This window comes from Heterocephalus glaber, unplaced genomic scaffold, assembly GCF_053883595.1.
Source record: "Heterocephalus glaber isolate CG9 unplaced genomic scaffold, H.glaber_assembly_v1.0 deba00001428, whole genome shotgun sequence".
Taxonomy (NCBI): Eukaryota; Metazoa; Chordata; class Mammalia; order Rodentia; family Bathyergidae; genus Heterocephalus; species Heterocephalus glaber.
The window spans coordinates 16687023-16707756 of NW_028258293.1; the positions used below are offsets into that span (position 1 = coordinate 16687023).

Below are 20734 nucleotides of genomic sequence, written 5' to 3' on the forward strand. Positions count from 1 at the left end.
GTGGGTTGCCCACCCACCCCACTTTACAAAGATGTTTTATACAGCATGAGGTGGGACAAAACCATGACCAACCAATAAGATTACAAATATAGTCACCCAGGTAATACTGATTAAATGGGGGTCAAACGAGGGAGCAAGTCACATAGCAAGCATACAAGGATTTTCAGTAAGGGTAGGAGCCGGGGATATTTCCTGGAGAGGCTGGGTTAAGACCCTGGCCCCCCACCCAGGTGATTGATACTTACTTGGAATATCAATCATGGGTATTCATCTTAATGGGTATGCCAATTTCTCTCCATTTACAATGCTGGTCTTCAGTGAATATGTCTTCATTGTCCTCCATGTTGGCTCCTTGTGGTCTGGCGCTGTCTAACTGCCTACTAGATATCTAATTAACTTACCTATCTGCAATAATTAAGTGAATAACACAGGTGCCTTGCAGGCTTCTTTGTGGGCAAAATGCCTCTGAGCCATTTTTTGCTTTTAGAGATGATCTCCTTTACAGGATGGAAAGTGCTGCCCTTTAATATATTTGCCTCAATCTCTCAAAGAATTAGAAAGCAGTGGTTCAGATATCTTGATTATTGGTTTTGCTAGCAATACTTCCTTCTTTTAAAACATGACAAGTTAGGGGTGAAATGAATTGTAACTTGTCCTTTAGGATTACCTATGAAGATAAGATTGAATGCTGGCAAAAGGGTGGATATTCCAGTCTGATTTTATCTTCTGTGTCTCTCTCCATATGTCAGCCACCTGGCCTGGAGTGGAATCAACTTGGGGGATGCCTGGAGGGCAAAGGAGACAAGTAGAAATTAAGGGATGCCATTCTTTCTCTTGGTTTCTTCTGGGAAACTCAGTGTCAAAGTCGAATTTTCTGCCTACCCCTTAGAGCCAAAATAGAATACAGAGGGAAGTATTAATTATGATGCTATTTCACAACTAGAATCATACTGTAAGAAAGAGAAAAAAATGTCAAAATTGCTTATGTTCAGACTTTCTTTGCATTAAGAAGTAATCCTTTCTTGTATTCAAAATGTAAATGTAAGCCACAGGTAAACCAGACACCTGGCCCTTTGCATATTCACTACAACTGAGCCTGAGGCTACTCCCTGCCCTTTGGATCCGGAAGTTGAGGTTTCCAAGAAAACTTTAATCAAAGCTTTGACCACTGTTACTGAGTCTGAGGCTTCCCCTAGTTGACCTTTGAGTGCTGGGGTTAGGGTTTCTAGGCCAGCCATAATTGAAATTTCTATGGGGCTATATCCATCCTTAGCTAATTTTTCAGGCCTCTCAAAGACAATATCCCTTACAGGAAGTAAATGACAAATATGAGACTACCTGGATTCATATATCATCTCCACTCATTGACCTCAGATGGATTAAACCAGACCTAGAAAAGTTTTCAGACAATCCTAATACATACATTGAGGTCCTTAGAAGACTTACTCAGACCGATGAACTAAATTGAAAAGGTGTAATGTTATGGTAGAATAGGTAAGTTAATTAGATATCTTATAGGCAGTTAGACAGGGCTGGCCCTTGAGAAGCCAACATGGAGGAAAGTCAAAGAGGCAGCATGGAGGACAATCAAGGAGTCAATATGGAGGACAATCAAGACACATCCACTGAAGGCCAACATTATAAAAGAAGAGAAACTACTACCCCCTCCTTCATCCTGGGGATGAATAGGAGTGATTGATATTCTAAATATGTATCAATCACCTGGGTGGGGACCAAGGTCTTAATCCAGCCTTTCCAGGAAAGATTCCTGACCCACCCTTACTGAAAATCCTTGTATGCTTGCTACATGACTTGCTTCCCCATTTGACCCCCATTGAATCAACATTACCTGGACGACTATACTTGTTGTAATCTTACCAGCTGAACATAGTTTTGTCCCATTTTGAACCCACCTCATTTGGTTTTACTTGCTTAAAAGTGTTGTAAAATGGGTCTCTTATGAAATCGTCTCAGATAAAGACAGTTCAGGCTTTTATCTTTTCCTTATAGAATGCCAAACAGTGGTTATTCTGCCAGCTAGTAATTGCCTTTATGGCAGTTGCCACTCTCAAAGCAGAGCACAGGTTTCTCCGGTTGCCCTCTGGTGAATCCCCACTCCCATTGAAGCCAATGGCGGGTGGAACATTGACCAGATAGGCAACTGGGATCCTTTTGGAGACAGACCTCTGATTGCATGGAACTAGCAGAAATTGAGGTGACAACTGAGGGTTCATGGCCAGGGCTACTCTCTGGCAGATACCCAAAGGTCCCTCAGAAGAAACTGGCTCCTGACAGCCCATCCCGGTAATCAGCAGAAAATCTCCACATCTTGTCCCTATCTGGGCTCCTCAGTGAGGTGAAAGGGGAACTCTGTCAGTGATCATCAGATATCCTCTGACTCAGGTGATCTGAAGTGGTCACAGCCCTTTCTCAAGCCTCCTTTAAGAATTGAGCTACAGGTTTGGACTGCTTTCTCTACTACTAGTAAGACAGACCTCTAGACAAATGTGAAAAAACAAATCTTTGATAGAGAAAAACTACCCGAACCTTCTCTCCCCTAGGCATAGTCTTCATCATTTATGTGTGTAGGGGAGAAAAATACCTTTGCTGATAGGCTGTGGACTTTGGAACATTGACGGTGTACTTGTACAGTGGTATATGATGAGTTTTGGATATTTAAATGGCTTGAACTTTAATTAGACTTCTTCTCTCTGCTAGTGAGTTAAAACTTCCCTTAAACTTTTCTCCAAATTGTTGGGAGTTAACCTTAAAATTAACAACCTTATGGTAAGACCTCTTCTCTTTTCAAGGGGTCAAACTGAAACAGCTTACAGCAACTGTTTTGTCTTGCACTAAGGAAAATAGCAATCAGCATATGTATTCTTACATGCTAACTAGAATAAAAAAGGATTTTGGTCAGCCTTTCTCTTCCTTCATCATTGCACAGCAAGTTGATAAGGGTGCTTTTGCTAGCATGTGGATTATGACTGCTAATATAAACATAATTTTAATCTATGAGTTTCAAATATTTAGTAAATTTAAGATGATCTGTAGGGGGCCACTTATGTGTCAAAGCCCAGGTGTCTGAGGACACAAAGTCTGCCATTTAGCGCTGGTGCTTGACAGATTTTGTTCTGACCAGACCCACCCCCTCTTCAGCTCACCAGCCCCAACAGGACCTTAAAGAAATAACCTTGTCTTGTTGCTAATAAAGATTGCCTAGGTAAATGTCTCAGATTTCTCTGCTTGTGGCCCAGGGTAGAATCTCTAACCTACCCATCTCTAGAGGTGATCTCTTTTGCAGAAAAGTGCCCTAATTTGACTGTTTACCTATTTTCTTCTCTTTCAGGGAACTTGAAAGCAATGGTTTAAATCTCTTGGTTTGCTAATAATACTTCCTTCTCTAAACATGATCGTTACGGCTAAAGTCAATTGTAACTTGTGCTTTGGGAGTAAGGTTATGAGTTCCCTGAGGAAGATAAGATCATTGCAGCTGGTCCGAAGGTAGTGAGGCATCTCAATTGATTCAGCCATGAGTGAAAAAAACTAATTTTGACCCAACTCTGGCCTCCAACATTGTGCAAGGAAGTTAATGACTGTGAAAAGTCTCTGGATTATTGGACGATACATGGACTATGGCCTGACAAAGTGGAAAATTGTAATTCATTGTGGTACTTTCATTTAGATGAGATTAAGGATCTTTTCCAGGATATGAATCTGTACTGGCTTGATATAAAGCACCCATTGAATGGCAGCAGGTTCTGGAAGCATGAGTGGGAGAAGCACGGCACCTGTGCTGCCAAGCTGGATGCCCTGGATTCTAAGTACTTTGGGAAGAGCCTGGTGCTGTACAAGCAGATTGACCTCACCAGAGTGCTCCAAAAATTTGTAATTGAACCATCTATCAATACTATCACATTTCAGACTTTAAAGATGCCCTTACCAGAATCTATGGAGTTGTCCCTAAGATCCAGTGCCTTCCTTCCACATAGGGTGAGAAGGTGCAAACAATTAGCCAGATAGAGTTGTGATTCATTAAGGAGGACTTCCATTTGCAGAACTCCACAGAGCCTGGGGAACTGCTGTCACCCAAGCAGGAAGTGTGGCTGACCAAGGTGGCTGCCACACAGTCAATGATGGTCTGTGAAGATGAGCCAGTCTTCTACCCCCCACCTAAAGAGACCAAGTATTGATGTCTAAATTTTTAACTTGTGTTCTACAAGTTAAGAGGAATTCATAAATCAGCTGCTTTTTAAAAACTGAATCCAAAACCTTAAAAAAAAAAAAAGATAAGATCATGGCACTGGTAAAAGGTAGATAGTCTGGTCTGGTTTTATTTTCTGGATCTCTCTCCAGTCAGTAGCTAACTGCTCTGCAGTGGAATAAACCTTCAGGGTTCCCCTGGGGATGCCCTAGGGGCATAGGAATCAACTAGAGACTTATGGGACATCATTTTTTTTAAATCTTGTTTCAGATGGGACTCCATATCTGAACCTCTTATTCCTTTAGAATGTATTCTTAAACATTGGAAATTGTTCAACCCTCACATACTGAAAAGAGTGGCTTAGTATTTCTCTGCACCTGTGCATGGCCTACTTATCCCCTAGAGCCAATATGGAATACAGAGGGAAGTATTGATTTTAATGCTATTTCACAACTAGAATCATACCGTAAAAGAGGGAAAATGGTCAGAATTGCCTTATGTTCAGATTTTCTTTGTGTTAATAAATAATTCCTCTCTGTGTTCAAAATTTAAATGCGAGCCTCAGGAAAGCCAGGCCCCTCTGGCCCCTATTACTGAGGTTTCCCTGCCGATATCTTTTGGGACCTGAGGGCAAAATTTCCAAGGCTACTTTAGTAAAAACCCCACCTACTGTTACCAAATCTGAGGATGAGGTTTCTAAGGCAAACCTTATCGAAACCCACCTGCTAAAACCTCTCCCTACTTGTCCTTTGGAGCCTGAGGTCCCTGCTCTCTATCCTTTAGGGTTTGAAAGTGAGGTCCCTAGTCTAGCTATTGTTAATCCCTCTACAGGGCTATATCACCCTTAGCTAATTTTGTTCAAGCTCCTCTAGGGTAATATCCCTTACAAGAAGTAGATAATGGTCTCAGACATAATCATGTCCATGTGCCCTTTTCTCTCAGTGACCTCAAACAGATCAAACAAGACCTAGGAAAGTTTTAAGATGACCCTGATAAGTACATTGATGTCTTTAGGGGATTTACTCAGATCTTTGAATTAGAATGGAAGGATGTAACATTACTTTTAAACCAAACATTAACTTCTAATGAGATACAAGCAGCAATACAAGCTGCCATTAGAGTTGATGACTATAGAGGGCCAGGACTAAGAGAGCCAAGGGAACTGTCAATTCTTATCAGACCTCAATCGGTCCCGATACAGGACCCCTATTGGCCTACCAATCATGTAGGAGGTTGGTATAGAAGGCATCTATAGTTTTGTATTCTTAAGGGCCTAAGAAGGACTAAAACTAAACCCTTCAATTACCTTAAGTTATCAATTATTCAACAGGAGGAGAAAGAACACCCCTCTGCCTTCTTAGATCACTTACAAGAGGCATTAGTAAAACATACATCCCTACCTCCTGACTCGGTAGAAGGACAAATTGTTTTCAAGGATAAGTTCATTACTCAATCAGCCCCAGATATTAGAAAAAAAGTTACAAAAGATGGCTTCTGGCCCAGATAGCTCACTTGAGACTTTAGTGAGAATTAGCTCTGCAGAATTTTATAATAGAGAGCAGGAGGCCAAGGAGAGAAAACAGAACAACTGAGAGAAGGTGATACCCTTAGCAGCAGCTCTTAGGAAAAAGAGGCTCTAGGTCTAGTTCTTGGGGCCCCAGCAAGAGCTCAATGATCAAACCCATGATTACCTGCTGAAAGCTAGGCCACTTTAGGAAGGACTGCAGTGAGAAGTCCCTTATTTATGCCCTATTTGCAAAGGTGATCAATGGAGATCAGACTACTCTCTGAGGTGAAGGCCCCAGAGCTCAGACCCATCCTACCAGTTGGTCCAGCAAGACTGAAGGGACCTGGGGCACTCTCTGTCTTCTCTTTCTGGCAGGACTGTCATCTCTATGGAGGAGCCCTGGGTAATCATGGCTATAGAGGGAAAAGAAATAAGCCTGTTGCTGGATACTGGAGCGTGTCTCTTGGTCCTTCTCTTTAACCCTGGACTTCCTTCCAGCCACCATACATCAGTGAGAGGAGTCACTGGAGAGGAGGTAACTTGCTATTTCTCACAACCCTTAGGCTGTAACTGGGATGATGGCTTTCTTTTCACCCAATCCTTTTTAATTATGCCTGAAAGTTCAGTCCCCCTCCTTGGGAGAGATATCCTGTTTAAATACTATAATGTATATGTACCCAGGTCAAGATCAATTTGTATGTTGATGAAAGTGGGGCATGGCTTTTGGAGTGCTTACATAGGATTGGGGATCTGCTAAACAGCCTGTAGAGTACCTGAGTCATGAATTAGACATTGTAGCCAAGAGACGGCCTACATATCTTAGAGCTGTAGCTGCAGTAGCTCTCCTAGTGCCAGAGGCATCCAAGCTGACTTTAGGCAAAGATCTCATTATATACACTTCACAGTGTGACAGGACTTCTTTCATCCAAAGGGAGCCTATGGCTATCAGATAACCAACTTCTTAAATACTAGGCTCTACTTCTAGAAGGACCATCCATTCAAATAAAGACATGTTCCTCCTTAAACCCTGCCACTTTTATACCAGAAAAAGAGGAAATTGTGGCTAAAAGACATGACTGTGAACAGGTAATTCACTCATACACAGCCAGGGAAGACTTGTTAGACACACCCCTTACCAGCCCGATTTGACCTGCTTCTGTGATGGCAGCTCCTTCATAGAAAATGGGACAAGAAAGGCAGGGTATGCAGTAGTGACTTTACACCAGACATTTGAGAGTTGTTCACTTGCACCTAGGACTAGTGCTCAGCTAACAGAGCTCATAGTTCTACTAGGGCCTTAAAACTTAGTAAGGGACAAAAAGTCAGTACTTATACTGATTCAAAGTATGCATTCCTAGTATTGCATGCTCATGCAGCCATATGGAAAGAAAAAAATTATCTGACACCCAATGGATTTAACATGCAGTATCATAGAAGATAGATGAACTTTTATCATCTGTCTATATGCCCTCCAGAGTAGCACTTATTCACTGTAAAGGACACAAAAGGGAGTTGATGAAGTATCTTAAGGTAATCAACTGGCTGAAGTAGCAGCCCAAGAAGCTACTCAAGGGCCTCCCTTTCAGGCCTCCCTAATCTGGGAAGGGCCCCTTGATCATACTGGACCCAAATATTCTCAGTCAGAGGTTGAATGGGCTCTCTCCCATGGATGTCAGTTCCTCCCATCTGGATGGTTATAATTAGATGATGGTAAATTGTTCCTTCCTGGCACTAGTCAGTGGAAAGTTATTAAGTCTTTACATCAGACTTTTCACTTGGAGAGAGACAAGACACAGCAGATGGCTTCAAGGTTGTTCATAGGAAAGGGACTTTCTCAGACAATATAACAGATATTTAAGACATATGAGCTTTGCCAAAAGAACTATCCTCTTAACCAGATCATAGCTCCTCCAGGTATACAGATACATGGTAAATACTCCGGAGAGGATTGGCAACTGGACTTTACTCATATGCCAAAGAGTAAGGGACTTCAATACTTATTGGCCTGTGTAGATACTTTCACAAACTGGGTGGAGGCCTTTCCTTGTAGAAGAAAAAGTGCAGGAAGTAGTAAAGGTTTTGCTCTCAGAAATTATCCCCAGGTTTGGACTGCCTAAGAGCTTACAGAGTGATAATAGGCCTTTCTTTTTTCTTTCTTTTTTTTGGTACTGAGGATCAAACTTGGGTCCTTGCACTTGTGCAGCAGGTGGTGAAACCACTGAGCTAAATCCCCAGCCCAAATAGGCCTTTCTTTCATGTGACTGTTATGAAGGGCATCTCTCAGGCACTGGGCATTCTCTATCACCTTCATTGTGTCTGGAGGCCATGCTCATAGGGAAAGGTAGAAAAAAATGAATGAAATGCTAAAGAAACATCTCCTCAAAATGGTTCAGGAGACCCAACTACAGTAGCCCCACCTACAGTAGCCCCACTTACTACCTTTAGCTCTTATCAAGATAAGAAATACACCTCAACTTCTGAGCCTCAGTCCATTTGAAATGCTTTATGGGCATCCTTTCCTCACTAATGATCTTCTCTTTGATAGAGAAACAGATGCTTTACTGGAAGATGTCACTTCATTTGACTAAATTCCAACAGACTCTTCAACAGCTAACAGGAGCTCAGCCTAGATAAAGAGGAAATCCCATATTCCAACTCAGAGATTTAGTACTGGGAAAGTCTCTTCCCTCATCATCTCCTTCTCTAGGACCAACTTGGGAAGGACCATACACTGTGATCCTGTCAACTCCATCAGCTGTCAAGGTAGCAGAACTGGACTCTTGGATACACCACACCTGACTCAAGCCCTGAGAACCAGAGACTGTCACTGAGTGTGAACAACCATCTGAATACTGCTGTGAACCCATAGAAGATGTAAACTTTCTGTTCAAAAGTAAAGCAAAGTCTTCAGAAAACTGAACTGATCTAAAATGTTACTCTCAGCCCTTTTACTAATTATCTTACCCCTTAAGGGAGAATGCAATTCCTTTCTAAGGTGGGCACAGGAATATGCAGAGTCATTATACCAAACATCTTGCTGGATATGTGGCATGCTCCCCTTGTCAAGTACATCAGGACTTCCTTGGTGAGTATCCCCACTTCAAGGAATAAGTTACAAAATTATACTGATGAGACATGAAAGAGCTCAATAATTCATAGGTCAGCCGACTGTTACGAGGTAACTGAGTAGCCTATAAAGTACATCCTTAATGACCCTGGACATAATTGAATTTTCTCTAACATGCCACTGGAGCCTCTCTATGGGCTCTAGTAAAACCCCTATAAAGTAGAAGTAAGGGTCCAATCCTGAGAGACAATAGCCATAAATATCAAGATGGCTATTTTCAGATATGGGATGATAACATATGGTTAACCCCCACTATAGGACATCTTAGTAGAAAGGTCCCCTTATGTTGGGAACAGAAAAATCACTCCTATTCTCATTGACCTAACACTACTAGATACTTGGGATGGACACCCCCTGAACAGTGTATACACATAATAACTTTATAGCCAAGACTGGTTTGCAACAAACTGGTTTGATCGCCCTGGAATTAGATGGGAAGCCCCCAGTGGCACTCACTGGTCCTGTGGAACCAATTTGTGGCCCTGGATACCCTCTGGATGGATAGGGATATGAACATTAGAATTTGCATGGTTATAAGGCAGGAGTGTCAAAACCCTCGACAAGCCTGCAAACTTACCCTGCCTACAACATTGATGGTTTAGAAGTGTGTTTCACTGGTATGATCACTTGGCTTCTATCATTCTCCACCCCCTAGGGTTAGAAGATGTCATGCAGTATATTGAGGCCTTAACTAATTATACTCAGTGGGTATTAAATGTCACTGCAATTGGTCTGTCTTGAATGAGGAAGTAAAATAAAGCAGTAAGGTGTCCTTCAAAGTTGGATGGCATTAGACATTTTAACTGCAGCACAAGGGGGTACTTGTGCAGTTATTAAAGCTGAGTGTTGTGTGTACATTCCTGATCCATCTGCTAATATCTTGATAGCTCTTCAAGATATCAGACAACAAGTTAACACTATCTCGGATTCTGAAGCTCCCTGGACCTTCTCCTTATTGTTTTTGCGGGAGCCTATTACTAGTTCTTCCTGGTGGAAATAATTTTTGGCTACATCCATAGCAGTCCTGCTGACTTTAGTGTTTGGTCCATGTATTCTTAACCATTTCTTTGGCTTTGTCTCCTCCAGACTAAAAGCTATACACCTACCCGAGATAACAATGCTTGGCACCTATCAAGGACCTTTAGATAGACCATTGGTAGAGTAATTCTGACTGCTGATCACAACTATGACCCTCTTCAGCTAGAAGTAGCCAGAATGGACTTTGCCCCTTGCCCCCTCAGAGCAGTGAGGGGTACTTCTTAAGAGGGGGGAATATTATAGAATAAGTAAGTTAATTAGATATCTTGTAGGCAGGTAGATAGGGCTGGCCTTCAAGAAGCCAATATGTTCGTTGCCTGCTGTGCAAGTGCAAGGACCCAAGTTCAATGCCAGTACCAAAAAAAAAAAAAAAAAAAGAAGCCAATATGAAGGACAATCAAGGAGCCAATATGGAGGATAATAAAGACACATCCACTAAAGGCCAACATTATAAAAGAAAAGAAGCTACTACACCCTCCTGCTTCCCTTGGGGATGAATAACAGTGATTGATATTCTAAATAGGTATCAATCACCTGGATGAGGGCCAAGGTCTTAACCCAGCCTTTCCAGGAAAGATCCCTGACCCACCCTTACTAAAAATCCTTGTATGCTTGCTACATGACTTGCTTCCCCATTTGACCCCCATTTAACCAATGTTACCTGGGCAACTATACTTGCCATAATGTTATTAGCTGATCATAGTTTTGTCCCATTTTGTCACCTCATGGCTTTGCTCTATAAATATCCTCCAGGAAATAGGATCCTGGGCAACCCACTTACATCTTTCTTAGACAGAAGCTTTCTTTCTTTCAATAAATTTTCCTACTTTTAACCTCTGTTGTTCCTCAAATTCATTCTTTGATTTCACAAAACATGAACTTGCATTTTGTAGGTTTCGAAGTTACAGCTATACCCCCTATCAATGTTACTCTTAATCAAACATTGACTTCTAATGAGGGACAAACAGTATTACAAGCTGCTACTACATTTAGAGATAAATATTATCTTACCTTTAGAACATCAGAAGACAGGCAGCCAGGGGAACAGCCAGTTCTTACTGGAGACTAAGCAGTCCCTATACAAGACCCCCACTGGCCTGCCAACTAGACAAGAAATTAGAATAGAAGATATTTTCAGACATGTATTGAAAGTCTAAGGAAGATGAGAACTAAGCCCTTCTGTTATTTTAAATTGTCAACCATTTATCAGGAAAAAGATGAAGACATCCATAGCTCCAAATTCAATAAAAGAAAATATGATAGTTTTTCCCAAGTCATAATCTTACAATATGTAGATGGTATACTGTCATGTCTCCCCTCAGCAGAGCTCTCTAGCCAAGGCATCTGTGCTCTGCTGAATTTTCTAGCAAACAAGTTTTATAAGGTTTCTAGATCTAATGAACAATTTTACAACCTAGAGGTAAAATAAAAGAGATCTCTGTTAATTGACCTACAAAGAGTTCTGACTACTCTTATTTATAATTACAAATCTAAAATCTATAAAAGGGTTATTATAAAAAAAAAAAAAGGATTATTATAAATTGATTTGGCCACATACACTTGAGTGCACTCTGGTTTTATAAACAAACTGTCTTGTGAATGTTTGTCTGTCTGTTGGTCCAATATGTCTTACACATGTTTTGCTTGAGCTCAATTTTTTTCTTTTTTTCACCTTTTTGGATTAAAAAAAAAATTGCCCATAAAGTTGGCTTATAGATAAATGTCATTAGAGGTAAAAACATGCTTCCACCCAGGTGGCCTGTTGATAAAAATGATATCAGGACTGGTTTTACAAATGCATATTGTTGTCTGTGTATAAGTACTTGGAAATCTTTCGTTGGTCAAAAATAATGGGTTAATTGTTATGATCTGGTTCTTATAGGTCATCTAAAAATTTAAGATAATTAAATGAGGACCCTTAGGCTTAGAGAAACTGCTAGACAGGACTCCCCTTGGTAAATAAAGGAGCAGCTGCCTTTGTTCACAAAGGGGACCCCAATAATTTCCATAGCCTTATGGGAGATATACCCCCCCAAAACATAGTTAAATATATTATTGTGATATGTTTACATTGGTCATCACCAAAAGACTAAGTTTTCTGTGGAAAAACAGTAAGGTTTTATTAAAAGATGCTCCCAGTACAAATCAAGGACAATCCTAAGACAACCAAGACACATCCACTGAAGGCCAACATTATAAAAGAAGAGAAACTACTACACCAACATACTTTTCCTAGGGATGAACAACAGTGATTGATATTCTAAATAAGTATCAATTATCTTGGGTGGGGACCAAAACCTCCCTAGCCTATTCCTTCTGGAACATACTTGTTCTGTCCATGTATGCTTGCTATGTGACTAGCTTCCCCATTTGATCCCCATTTAATCAATATTACCTAAGTGACTATACTTGTTATAATCTTTTTGGTTGATCATAGCTTTGTTCCACCTCATGATTTCCCACTGGATCAATATCACCTAAGGGACTATACTTGTAATCTTATTAGTTGGCTGTAGTTTTGTCCCACCTTGAACCCACCTCACCTCATGGCTTTGCTCAATAAAACACCTTCGAGAAGGAGGATGGATGAGCAACCCACTTTCTGGTCCCCTTCAGTCTCTCTTAGGCAGAAGCTATCTTTCTCTCAATAAATTCTTCCTGCTCTTAACCTCCATTATTCTTAGAATTCATTCTTTGATTTTAGAAAACACAAACTCAGCATTTCAGATATCTAGCAGGTTGCAAGTTATAATATTTCCCTCACATTATTTGGATTATTTGGAGGTCTTATATCATCTGGCCTATATCATTGTTTGGGAAAAGCCTGCAAGCCAAAGTCGCCAACAAATGGTGGAGTAATTCATACCGTGTGTGCTGGAATAACCCTGCTTTAGAGTTCACAGAATGGGAGCTGGGTTTTGGCTCCATGGAAGAACACTTGGCTGGCACACATAGGACCCAGCACCACACCCAGAAACACCAAAAGAGAGTTTGCAGGGTGAGAACTGTCTGGTATTTACACTCTGTGTAATCAAAGGTTTATAGGTGATCTTCCTCTGATTTACGTAAATTAGCAAATCTTTTTACCATTTACTGATATTTTGTGTATTCCAAGCCTATGACATCCTGTTTATTACTGTTCAATAAAGTGTATCTTTGATAACATAAAAAAATTCCTGTGCTTATTTTGTAAACAATGGAAACGCACAGAGATGTTAGAAATCCAAATTCTCTAGTATGGCATAGAGGCCTTTATTCCACCTTTGTTTTCCAGGCTCAACCCCATGACTTTTCATCGTACATCTAATGCCTATTCAGTGAGATTTTCACCATTGTCTCACCACTTCAATCTCCGTACTTCTGCATTTTTGCACAAGATGTTTTCTCTGCCTGGAAATCTTTCCTTCTACTGTAAGTAGCAAATTTATTTATACTCTTTGAGATTAAACTCATTGCTCTTAGAAAACACCTCCCATTCTCCCTTTCATGGTTGGGAGCTCCCTCCCCTGTGTTCTATTTATCTCACAAATTTTCACTGAACAGTGAGCTTCTCAAATTTATTCCTTTCATACCCCTGGAACATAGTTAAGGGTATGATAAGTAGTAGAAGTTATTCCACTTTAAAGTGTTTTCTAGAAAAGTTATCTTGGGCAAATCTCCACACTTTTGAGTTTTGGTTTCCTCATCTATAAAATTAGAATCATAATACTTGCTCATAAAACTACTTATAAATCAAGCCCAATAATTTTCATAAAAGTATTTTGTAAGCCACACATTTCTGTAATATTTAACTGTTGATTCTAAAGTGACCTGTTTCCAACAATCTGTTAATTGTTTACCAGTCTTATACCCAGAAAATAATGGACTCTTAATAACTTTTGTTGAATGTCATTGAATCTGAACATGTTCTGCATTAAACAGGCTGATCACTGTGATGAACACAAAGGGTCAGGAACATTGGAAAGAACAAGACATCAAAATAACCCTTTATTTGTCCTCTCCCCAGAAAGTTTTTTCTCTGATGGTAGCACTTCACAAGTCAGTAACAAGAAGCTACACTAGGGGGCTCCCCTGTATTTTCCAAATTAAGTCTATAAAATGCCTTCACCAACCCCAAAACTTCTTAGTTCCCAAGAATTTGCTTTTTTTTAAATTTTTTTTTATTTTCACATAATCCAAGTAGATATTAATAAAGAAAATATTAAAAAGTTTCCTTATGTCTACAAAAAATAAAACAAAAATTCATAGCAAAATAATTAGGGAATAACAAAGGTGAATATACTGTTTCATGATCTTAGACACATGAGCTTAAATATCATACAGTTTTGCTTATATGAGAAACTCCAAATATAGAGCAAAATAGAAGACAATATAAATAGGAAAAAGGAAGAAGTTCAAATAACCCTAAATTATCTATTCTGTTGTCACAAAAATATTTTAATATGAATGTTTATTTGTTTCATTTATATCACTAGTTTTTGTTCATTGAAAAGAAAGTTTTGTCCTTTTTAGATGGGACTTCACTGTGTGGTTCGGGCTGGTCTTGAGCTCACTATGTAGCCCAGGCTGGCCTCAAACTCACATTGATCCTCCTGCCTCAGTCTCCTGAGTGCTGGGATTACAGGTGTGCACCACCACTCCTGGGAATTTTGTCCTTTTATTGTTTGTTTCTTCTTTGTAAGAGAGAATTTTTTTTTTGTCTATGATTTGTACGCTGAATAATATTTTGGTCATTCTCTTAAGAATTTGCTCTCTTATGGAACAAGGCCATAGAGACAACACAGGTCACAAGCCTGAAACATTTTTCACATCTATCAAACTACTGTTTGAGATTTTCTTAGTTTTTCTTGATCTGTTAAAAATAAACTGGGAGGAGAGTTAGGGATACTGAGTGGTTGAGCACTCACCTAGCAGGCTAGAGGCCTTTAAGTTTGATCTCTAACACCACTCAAAAAGGAAAGAGAGAGAGAGAAAAAAAAGGGAAAGAAACCCTAGGAGGGAAATTATTCATCCTCTTGTGTATTTAAATGATTTAGAAATTTTAAAAACTTGTCATTCCACTGAGGATTCCAATATATTATTTATGATCAAGAAGTTTGATCCTAAGTTGAGCTAAAAAATGACAAATTTGAGAAGACAAATATTTAATTACAATGCTCCCAAGAAGATCATGTAAATAACAGAGGGAGATGGAAGTAGAGAGATACTGTAGATCTTTCTCAAATGGGAAGCAGATCAAGAGATGGAAGGAGGGCCGGGGATTTAGCTCAGTGGTTTCGCCGCCTGCTGCACAAGCGCAAGGACCCGAGTTCAATCCCCAGTACCAAAAACAAACAAAAAAAGAGATGGGAGGGAGGGAGGGAGGGAGGGAGGGAGGGAGGGAGGGAGGGAGGGCTTGGAAGGGGGTGAAAAAAGAAATTAAAATGTGTTCTATTCATTTACCAACTCCTCACAAGAGCGCAAACATTATGCGCTCCAAACATGTACTAATAAAAAATTTTAAAAAATAATAGAGGGAGAAACTCCAAATAAATGAAAGTATATTTGATGCTTTTCTTTCTGAGATTATCAGATGCTAGTTATAATCCAGAGCATCCTGCATTAAGAGCTGGTTTAATGCTGGATAGACTTCTAAATTCTGCTATTTGTGTGATCACTAAAACTTAGTCAATTTCTTCACCCTTAAATGTGGCTTTGGGGTGTTGCTCTTAAAACCCACCTTTAATGAAATGTTATTACATATATCAATTTTTAATTTGATAAGTTCTGAAACTACTGTAACTACTACCATCATCATTATATAGAACATTTTCATCTAGGTTTTCTTCTAAGTGGTGGCTAGGTTTTTACTGTTGCATGTAGGTTTTTGACCCATTTTGTGTGGGCTAAACAACTTCCCCTTTCTACTTCCTCATCATAAGACTGCACCATTTTTGGCCTTCCTTCAATTCTGCACACACTAGTGCAGGAGGATATTCAGGCACGTGACTCCTCTTCAATTCATTTGATTCCATCTCAATTTTCAATCTTGATTTAAGTGGAAAGGCACTTAGAGAAATTCTTCCTGATACCTTATTTAATTAGATATTACCCTTCCCAATATACCCTTATTTGCTATTGTAGCACAAAACCAATTCACTCATGGTGCATATCACAATTTGCAAAATATTCATTTATTTATTGCCTGTCTACTTCACTAGGCCACTGTTCTGAAAAGGCAAGGGGCATATCTATTTTACTGTCCAGCAGTATACTCATTACTTCGTTTTGTGCTGTATATATAATAGAGGCTCAGTAAGCATTGAGTTCATTTAATTTAATTCATCTATTTACTGAATTACTCAAGAATATTTTAAGCCCTAGGTTTTAAAATAAACTATGATGAACAGAAGTAAGATATGTGTAATTCTTAAGTTTGAAGTACTTCTCTGGGCTGGAGGTGTACCTCAGTGGTAGAGTGCTTGCATAGCATGCATGAGGTCCTGAGTTGAATCCTCAGCACTGGGGAGAAAAAAAAACAGTTGAAGATTTGCTTTGCCTTTGAGAAAATATTTATTTGATTTAGAGAACACTACTTGAAAGATTTTGTTGCATAGATATACCTCTATCTGTCTCTCAAATACTCGCCTACTGGTCTTGGAGAAAATGGAAACAACCTGGAAGCAAATGTTTCACAGGAAGCAGCTTAGTTTTCTGTGTGATTATATAAATTTGATGTATGTTTTGACAGTGTTCCTCTGAAGAATTTGTGCTTATTTGGAGAAAATCATTCTGTGATTAAATTTAAAGTTTTATTGTTTGTTCTTGTGGAAATGTGAGGGTATTTTTTTTTACTCTAAGAGATCTGGAAACCTGAAAAATGTACCAAAGTCTGAGGCTCTAAACTTTTTCTGGAGTTAGATAAGAGAATAGAGAAAAAAGAGTCAACGTAGAATGGACTGAACTGCTGATGTCAGAGGAAAGAAATAGAGAGAGGAGGGGAAGGGAGGGACAGGGAGGGGGAGGGAGAGGGGAAATACTTTGCATTCATCTTTATAAAGAGATTGGGATTCATGCAGGTAGAATTGTCAAAAGATTTTAAATCAGGCTTTAAGCATTTTAAAATAATCTCACAGATGGTTTTTAGTAAAGTATTAAATTTTTAACATATGTGAAAGAAGAATGAGTAGTATAAAAGTATTAACTATGTCCATCAATTAAGATTCTGACACACTTGGATCAATGTATCCTGCTCATCCCAACCTAGGCCCTTTTCCTGTAGAAATATCTAAAGGTAAATGGAGACCTCCTGTCACTTTACACCACTTTACCTTATTAGGCATCTCTAAAAAATATATAGATGTGGCCTTGTAAAACCATGGTGCCATTATAGCACAATATCCTTTCCATACCCTTCTTCTCTATGGTTAGTAACTGTTATTTCTTGAATTCCTGATTTATCGTGTATCTTAGACAATATGAGCAAGCATGTATGTGTGTTCTTATTTCTCCTGTTTTCTCACACGAGAGTTAGATTATATAGTACTGTGCCTTATCACTTAACAATATATTCTGAATCTCTCTCCATATCAATATGTAGGGAATCTTGTTTATTTCTTTCTAAGGCTACATTTTATCTTGTTTTATTCAACCAGGTTCCTATTTAAGGACATTATGGTTGTTTTCAATCCATGCAGCATCAAAGGCAAGGAAACCAAAAACCACTCACCCAAATTATTTGAAATGATATCAGAGGAGATAACAAAACAGTTCAATAAGGCATTTGGCAAGCTCATAGAAGACATAAGTAATAAGATATTGGGTCAAATAAAACAATTAGGGAGTCTAGAGAAGATACTAATAAAAAACCAGAAGACTGAAACAAAATGATGCAAAGCATGCATGACCAGCATAAAAAAATTAGACTACATAAGAAAGTTTCTAAACAGAAATTCAGGAGGTTAAAAATTCTACCAAAATGTGAGTAGCAGTAATGACCAGCATGAAAACAGAGTGTCAGAACTAGAAGACAAGGCTGTTGTCAGTGACTAATTCTTGAGCGATACATTGAAGACAACAAGAGAACATAGAAAATGGGTCCAATAGCCCCTAGATGATGAAAAGAGCTAAAATTAACTGGAATTAATGAAAAATTAGAAGACAATGCAAATGGCATAAAAAACCAGTTTACAGAAATAGTAACAGAAAACTTTCCAAATAAGGAAAAGAATTTAACCTACGGATAAGTGAGATACATAGAACCCCACACTCAGAAAAGAACCTCTCCATGACACATCATAGTCAAAATCCCAGAAGTCCAACATAAGAACAGAATTTTAAAAGTGGTTAGACAAAAGCAACAAATCACTTATAAAGAAAAACCCATCAGAATTATGGCAGGCTTTTCAACTCAAATCTTAAAGGCCAAGAGAGCTTGGAGTGAAGTGTTTCAAGCCCAAAGAGAAAACAATCACCAATCTAGACTGATATTCCTACAAAACTGTATTTCAAATTGTTAGAAAAATAAGATACTTTCCTGATAAAGAGCACCTACAGAAATTCATGACCACCAAACCAGCACTCCAAAAAAATTTCAAGGATACCCTGGAGGGAGGCAATGAAGCTAACAATGACAAAAGGTCTAATAGAATGAATACATCAGGTAGGGAGAACAGTAATGTAGAAAGGAATGATAGGGAATCAACAACAGGAAAATAAGGCAATGACAAGAATAAGTTAATACCTATCAGTAATAACTCTTAATGTGAATGGTCTTAATTCCCCAATCAAGACACAGACTGGCAAAATTGATCAAGGAACAAACCTAGCCGGGGATTTAGCTCAGTAGTTCCGGCGCCTGCCTTGCAAGTACAAGGTCCCAAGTTCAGTCTCCGGTACCAAAAAAAAAAAAAAAGAAACAAATCCAATGGTATGCTATATACTGTGCAAGAAACACACTTAACCTGAAAAGAAACTCGTAGACTAAAAATCAAAGAATGAAGAATAATATTCTATGCAATAGGTACCCGACAAAAAGCAAGGATAGCTATCCTATTGTGATAGTTTACTGTGGTATCAACTTAAATAACAAACACCCAGATAGACCCTGATTGGTCTATCATAATTCTGGGTATCTCTAAATGATGGACTTACTAAAGAAGAAAGGTGCACACTGGGTGTGGGTGGGACCAACCAGCTTTGTAGTCTGGATAGAATAAAAAGAAAGAAGAAAATCTTTCTTCTGTTTCTTTGGAGGAGCTCTGGTCTTTGCCATTGCCTTTGGATCTCCATCTCGAGGCTTCTAGCACAGACTCCTCAGTATTGCAGTGCAGACTCTTCAGCCTTCCACCCAGTCCTTTCAGCTTCTTGATATGGACTCACACAGGATTCTGCAATGAACTCCAGGCCTTTGACTTTTGACCAAATCCTTCAGATATCCAGTGTGCAAATGGCCCTTTTGCATTCTTCCACACCTGACTCTGCAGGTAGCCATTATAAGCCTTCCTTGTAAATCTATCTATCTATCTATCTGATGATATATATATATCTTATATTAAATCTGGTCTTCCAGCGAATACCGATACACCTATATTCAGATAAAGTGGACTTTTAGCAAAACTGATCAAAAGAAGGTCACCACACATTGGTTGAGGGAACAGTCCAACAGGAAGAAATGACAATTATTAAAAAATACGCACCAATCAGTGGTGCATTCAACTTTATAAAACAAGTACTACTGGACATAAAAGATCAGATATGTATAAACACAACTGTAGTGCAGGACTTCAATACCACACTATCACAAATAAAACAATTCATCAGAAAGTGAACAAATGAACTTAACAGACATCTACAGTGTTTCACCCAACAACAACAAAATACATTCTTTTCAGCAGCACATGGACCTTTCTCCAAAAAAATTTTTAAAATAACCCCACAAACTAGCCAATAAAGGAAGCAGAGTTCCATGTAGAAAGGATTTGACTATTCCCATCAATAGCTGCCATTTACTCGCCAGGTATGTGAGTGAATCACCTTGGAAAGGGATCTTGCAGTCCCAGGCAAGCCTTCAGATCTTGACAGCAACCTCATGTGATACATGACAAAACTGCCCACCTATGCCATGGGGACGCACACACATATGTGCATCTTATATTTAATATTGTTATACTTTAATATAAATATATATGCTATAGTTAATGTATTGAAGTAGCAAAACATCCTTTATTTTTTATAATTATATTATAACATTAAAAAAGAGGACAAGGGCTGGGGATTTAGCTCAGTGGTTTCGCCGCCTGCTGTGCAAGCGCAAGACCCGAGTTCAATCCCCGGTACCAAAAATAAAAAATAAATAAAAAATAAAAAAGAGGACAATATAAACCTAAAACTAGTGGGATAGTTGACCTCATTTTCATGACCTCATTTTGGGAAACGAATGCATCAATGTCTGGGTCAGTGAAAGTGGTTGTAATTCTCAGTGAGTTCTCAAGGTGCTTGTCAGATATTGCAGATCTAATTTTACTATTTGTGTACTTCATCCTTGAAAATAGGATGGATGTCTGTGGTCTTCCATTTGTCTTCAAAGCAGGGGGTCTTTTCTTCTTAGAAAAAAACTACTTTCATATTTCTTTTTTGAATTATTTTATCTGTTTCCTTGAAAAGGCAAAATCTAATCTGCTAGTAGAGGCAGATCACTGAAATTTCCTCTTGTTCAATTAGTGTCTATTTTATGACTTTTCTAGCGGCAATGTTACCACCTTTATTGTCTAGCCAAATGAGGATCAATGGATTTAAACAATGAAAATTTCAAGTTGTGAAGGAGGGAAGGCAGTGTAGAAAGACAATATTTTCAAGATTCCTTGGAGTATGACCTAAT

The 20734-nt window shown here is 39.0% G+C and overlaps 1 pseudogene; it reads left to right on the forward strand.

The window, feature by feature from the left end:
* The first annotated feature begins 3533 nt into the window (after positions 1–3533).
* Positions 3534–4193, forward strand: LOC101705547 (ribonuclease T2-A pseudogene; annotated as a pseudogene).
* Positions 4194–20734: the final 16541 nt, after the last annotated feature.